The sequence below is a fragment of the Ursus maritimus genome, unplaced genomic scaffold (genome assembly GCF_017311325.1).
Source record: "Ursus maritimus isolate PB19 unplaced genomic scaffold, ASM1731132v1 scaffold_12, whole genome shotgun sequence".
Classification (NCBI taxonomy): domain Eukaryota; kingdom Metazoa; phylum Chordata; class Mammalia; order Carnivora; family Ursidae; genus Ursus; species Ursus maritimus.
In genome coordinates, this window is record NW_024423564.1 from 22,035,841 (window position 1) to 22,042,204 (window position 6,364).

Genomic DNA, 6,364 nt, shown 5'->3' on the forward strand with positions numbered 1-6,364 from the left:
GGAGAGTGTAGAGTAGTTTCTGTAGTGCACAGTTTGCTGATACAAAAGATACTCTCCAGTTTAACGTCCTCAGTGCTCTTTCTTCGCCTCTTGCTTTCTAGATCTCTGCCTCAGGGGGCATCTCTACCATCAAGTACTCAGAAAATAACTACAGCCCAACTTCTTTCCACAGAGCCTACCTAACCCCCCATCCCTGTCACACCAAGCACTGAAAATGCTTTTCTTTTCTTTTTTTTTTTAAAGGGTATTTTTTTTTTAAAAGATTTTATTTATTTATTCGACAGAGATAGAGACAGCCAGCGAGAGAGGGAACACAAGCAGGGGGAGTGGGAGAGGAAGAAGCAGGGTCCCAGTGGAGGAGCCTGATGTGGGGCTCGATCCCGTAACACCAGGATCACACCCTGAGCCAAAGGCAGACGCTTAACCGCTGTGCCACCCAGGCGCCCCTGAAAATGCTTTTCACACTTCTTTTCTCTATCCTCTCTACCATCTCTTCCCTCCTCCTCTCTCCCTGTTCTACGGGGCCAGAACAACAAACATATGCCTCACCATGAAAGCCTTCTAGGACTTGAGCTAGCTGCCTCCCTTGTTTATGGAAGAGGGAGTGTAGTAGTGACTAAGAGACACCTGCCACACAGAGGTCAGTGACAACTAAGAGAGGTGTTTAGTAACAAGGGGTTTTTTGTTTGTTTTTTTTAAAGAGCGAGGAGGGGAGGGGCAGAGGGAGAGAGAGGGAGAGAATTCTAAGCAAGCTCCACACCCCCAACATGCAGCCCTGCGTGGGGCTCAATCTCACAATCCTGAGATCGTGACCTGAGCTGAAATCAAGAGTCAGATGCTTAACCGACTGAGCCACCCAGTGCCCCAACAAAAGGTATTTTTTAAAAGGGGTCTCCTTTTTTTTCTAACATATTTCCTACTCCACCCCACCTCCAACAGTGAAAGAGATGTAATGGAAGCAAGACTGGGTTGCTGGGGGCAGCTGGTGTGGAGGGAGCAGCTGGGGGCAGCTGGTGTGGAGGGAGCAGAGACAGAATGAGCTCAAAAGAAGATAAAGATAAGACCAGCCTCCTTCTCACTTTATTTCCTTCACATTTTCGCTGAGCCTGCTCAGCTGAAAGTCCAGATTTCTTTCCTACAAAGGCATCACGTATTCAGAGAATGAGAATCAATTTTGGAATAATGCCAATAAATAGTTCTGGTTATACAGCACTGCTGCAAAAGCATTTCATAAAACAAGTTGGGGCAGAACAGCTTTTATGGTAGTATTGACTATATGTCAAGTTACATAAATTCTCTTTGCAAATAAATTTACCATGATTTTGAAAACTCTTCAATGAAAATTGGTGGCTCTCCTCACTGTATACAATGTCGTTCCCCACCTCTACCCTCAATTTCAACCTGTGATGACCCCAAAGTAATGCAGACAAAGGTCAGTGAAGCGAAACAGCCTGACCTGTGCTAACGAGCTGTTAACCCTAGAATCTGGGAGAACAGTGCCTGTGTAAGACTTGAAGAATTATTGCCCTTACTTTTATGCCACTGAATTTATTTGCCAAAGCAATAACATCATCAATAAAACTGGGAAAATTGAAGGTGTCCTCTTAGTATCCAAAAAACCAAATTTCTCATACTCAAATCATCCATTCAAGCAATGTAAAAATATTGTAAAGACTGCATTCATTCATTTATTCAACAAAATTTTATTAAATGTTTATTAGGTACCACACTCTGTTTTAAACACTGGGGTTTCAGTAGTGAAAAAATTAAACAAAATTCCTTTCTCTCATAGAGCTTGTATTTAGTGTATATGGGTGTGGGTGTTTGGGGGTAAGGAGATAGACAATAAACGAAACATGTAAATAAATTGTATAATATGCTGGAAGATGATATGTATTATGGGGGAAAAGGAAAGCAAAGTTGGGAGAAGACTATATAAAGAAATGGTTTGCAATTTTAAGTAAGGTTTTTCAGGTAATGCATGTGTATAGCAAGATTACTTTGCACATAGCAAAACATCACACAAAATCTACTTGTGTCCATTGTTTGGGGGAATCACAATATAGGCACCTGTTTTTCAGGGTAAGAACATATAATGTAATGAAGAATGTATAAAGGGACAGAATAGCCTGGCCGAGCATTGTATACTCATCAAGCATCTTTGCACCCTGGTCCCTAACGTCTTCCAGTGAAGCGGTAAAACTAGCTCATTGAAAGTGGGTGTCCTCATCGTTCTTGTAAAGGATTTAAGGAAAGGTTTAGATTGGAAGACTAAGGTCAGATACATTTATCCCCAAACTGGTTTTCAAAAGCATCCAAATATCAAGGCATCCAACCATCCATCCATCCATCCAACCATCCATCCATCCATCCATCCATCCATCCATCCATCCATCCCAAATTACTGATAATGTATCATATCCCAGGTACCTTGAATAAGTGCTGGAACAATTATAGAGGTGTTCTTGTTCTAGGGTGAGAAAGGAGCTAATTGGAACAATTAGGGATTATATTCTAGAGATTTCATCTGCTGCTGACTATACTATTTAAGGAAAATGTCTGAAAATTTCATTTGACCTCAGAACAGCAACAACAAAAAGAATCCTTGAAAAGTGGATCCCTTGAAAAGTATATAAAAGTATATACCTTCTTATATAGTGTGTGCAGAAGCTCTTTAGTTTAATAGTAGAAGTGATGAACCAGTACAGACTTCCACAGAAAGTATCATAGTGTGGGAAGTATTGTAAAAATAAAACTTAAATGGAAAATAAAAGGAGTTAGCGGTTGAAATATCCATTAAATATTATTAATAGGAAAAAGAATTCTAATTATCGATATAATAAAAGCCATCTTTGAATAGAAGTAGTTTTATTTCATTTAGTGGGATTTTCAAGATGGCCCTGACAGCTCTGTATTCATACACCATTTTCAAATTCCTGTACTTAGAATCGTTGTAATCTCTTTAACAGTAAATATTCTTTTTTTTTAAAGATTTTATTTATTTATTCAACAGAGATAGAGACAGCCAGCAAGAGAGGGAACACAAGCAGGGGGAGTAGGAGAGGAAGAAGCAGGCTCACAGTGGAAGAGCCTGATGTGGGGCTCGATCCCACAACGCTGGGATCACGCCCTGAGCTGAAAGCAGACGCTTAACCGCTGCACCACCCAGGCGCCCCTAACAGTAAATATTCTAATTATAGATTAGAATGTATCTAGTTATAGATACATTCTCATAAACATTCAAAAAACTCAGATAAAATAATAGTTTCACTTGCCATAATCAGTTTAGTTTTCTATATATCTGTTACCTATATGTGGACAAGAATATATAGTTTGGGTAACTAGTTTGTAAAATAAATGGTACTATACTGTGAGTGTCGATCTGTAACTCGCATTTTTGCTGTATAGTTACACCTTGGAGGTCTTTCCACGTTGTCTGAATATTAATATATCTAATTCTGTTCAAGATCCGCATTGTATGGCTTTACATAGTCTTTTTTTTGTAGATGGGGATTTAGATTGTTTTCAATTTTCAGTGTCACAATGTCACAAAGAATGTCATTGTATATGCCTTTGTCCTCACACAGATAGGTATTTCTTCAGGGAAGATATTAAACAGTACAACTGCTGGGTGATAAGGTGGTTATTTTTTAACTTGCAGTGGTACTGATGAATTATTCTGTAAAAGGACTGTGCCAATTTACACTCCTACCAATAGTGTGTGACAATATCAAATACTCCACAAACCCAACATATAATAATATCATACTTAAAACTGATTTTCTAATTTCTATGGCTTTTACATTGATTTGTATGAGCTGTATTTGCTGTGGGAAATAATCTTTGTCCCGTTACAAAGATTACTCTTCTCATCTGTTCTGGATATTAATCCCTTCTCTGTTATATAGGTTGAGAATACATTTTCCCAGCCTGTAGCTTTGTTTCCTAATCTTTACATTTTTTTCAGAGTTGTGCAATCATTTAATGTTTATAAAGAATATAAAATATATAATATTATACAAATAATATAAAAAGTTTATGATATAATGTTAACTGAAAAAGTAGGATACAAAAATATTTCCTTTTAAAAATTGTTTTATTTTTTAATTTATTTTAATTTTTTAAAAGTTTTCATTTTAATCATCCAATGCTGATCACGACAGGTGCCCTCCTTAATCCCCATCACCTATTTCACCCATCCCCCCTCCCCTCTGGTAACCATCAGTTTGTTCTCTATGGTTAAGAGTCTGTTTCTTGGGGCGCCTGGGTGGCTTAGTCATTAAGCGTCTGCCTTTGGCTCAGGGAGGACTCAGGGCGTGATCCCGGTGTTCTGGGATCGAGCCCCACATGGGCTCCTTCTCTAGGAGCCTGCTTCTCCCTCTCCCACTCCCCCTGCTTGTGTTCCATCTCTCAGTGGCTGTCTCTCTCTATCAAATAAATAAATAAAATCTTAAAAAAAAAAAGTCTGTTTCTCGACTTGTCTCTCTCTCTCTTTCTCCTCCTTGCTTGTTTGTTTGTTTTATTTTTTAAATTCCACATATGAGTGAAATCATATGGTATTTTTCTTTCTCTGACTGACTTATTTTATTTGAAGTTTAAAATTTTTGTGTAGTTAAAATTATGAACTTTTTCTTTATGGCTTCTGTGTTTTATATGTTGTTGTTAAAAGCATCTTCTATCCCAAAGTGATAAACATGGATTCTTATTTTTCTTATAATGTGTTTGAGGCTTTGACTTTTACCTTTATATTTTTAATCGAAGTGGGTTTATTTTTTGTAAAAGGTATAAAATATTTGACTTAATTTTTCTCTCTCAATTTACTGAGAAAAATTCGGTACATGACTATCCCCTCCCTAGAGTTATTTTATTGCCACTATCAATTATTGAATAATTATCTATACATGGGTCTATTTTTGAACTCTATTCTGTTACAATCCATTTGTCTCTTCCTGAATCAATACCATAATGTTTTAATTTCTACTTCCTTTTGACTTTACAGTGCCTGCCACTTACATGTTAATATTAGCAAACTAAATACCATGTTTCCCAGAAAGGATCCTGGCATAGAGTAGGAGTTAAATTGACATTTATTGAATTTTTTCTTTAAACTCTGGGTTGTTTTTGGCAGAATAAAACAGTAATGTATTTGATGGTAAGAGAAACTGGCTTCTCTACTCTTTTTTTTCCTGCATCCCTTCTTAAAAATTTTGGATCGAAGTAAACCCATTTTATGAATCTCTTCTGAGGGGAGATGCTAGCCAGTCATGACCTCTGCATTTATAAATAGCTGTGTTTATAGAAGTTCTAGAAACGTGCGTTAATTTTATTTTTTTAAAAGATTTTATTTATTTATTTGACAGGATAGAGACAGCCAGCGAGAGAGGGAACACAAGCAGGGGGAGTGGGAGAGGAAGAAGCAGGCTCATAGCGGAGGAGCCTGATGTGGGGCTTGATCCCATAATGCCGGGATCACACCCTGAGCCGAAGGCAGACGCTTAACCGCTGTGCCACCCAGGCGCCCCTAGAAACGTGCGTTTATAGAAGCTTATGGTGGTCTGGAACATCCAGTAGCCCCTTTTGATTAAGGGTTTAAAGAAACTCTATTTCTTCCTTTTGATTGTTGTCACATACCTTAAAAAACAAACAAACAAAACAAAAACATGATTTAGACATGTTCACTAACTGAGAAAAATGTATTCCACAAGCATTGTTCTCAAATATTTTATCGATGATTTTAAAATTTAAGTATCAACAAAACAGCAGAATACATAGCATGATGTAATTAGAATTAAAATAATTTTAAACTTTTGCTAAAAAGATTGATTATATTAATAAGAATATTGTGAAAAGATGTCCTGAATATGGTAGAAAAGAAAAATAAACCTATGGAGAGTAGGGGCTGAATCAAAATAACTCTAAGAGATCGTTACCCTGTTAGGCCATTAAGTCATTTCTCATTGCTGGGAGGAAAGTAATATTATTTTTATTTTTATTAACTGTAATCTCTCTACAAAGCCATTTGGATTTAGGTCAGGATAAAGAGCAATATACTTTTAAGCGTTTCTAAAAAGCACATTAGAATAACTTACTGCTTAAGTGAATTAATTAATGCATAATAACATTTCCCCTCTTTCATTCTTATAAACTTTTCCTCTTATTAGTCATCATAGCTCTGTTTTGCCTTTATGTTCCATATCCTTTTTGAATGATGGCGGTAAAGAAATCAATTTGATATGCTTGATATTGTTACCGTGAAAAACAATGGCTACAAGCAAATACATCAGTGGTCATTGTAATTCATTGGGCATTATAGACAGCAGGAGTTAGATTATGAATAGGTTGAGAAAGACCAGGGTCCCTGTGG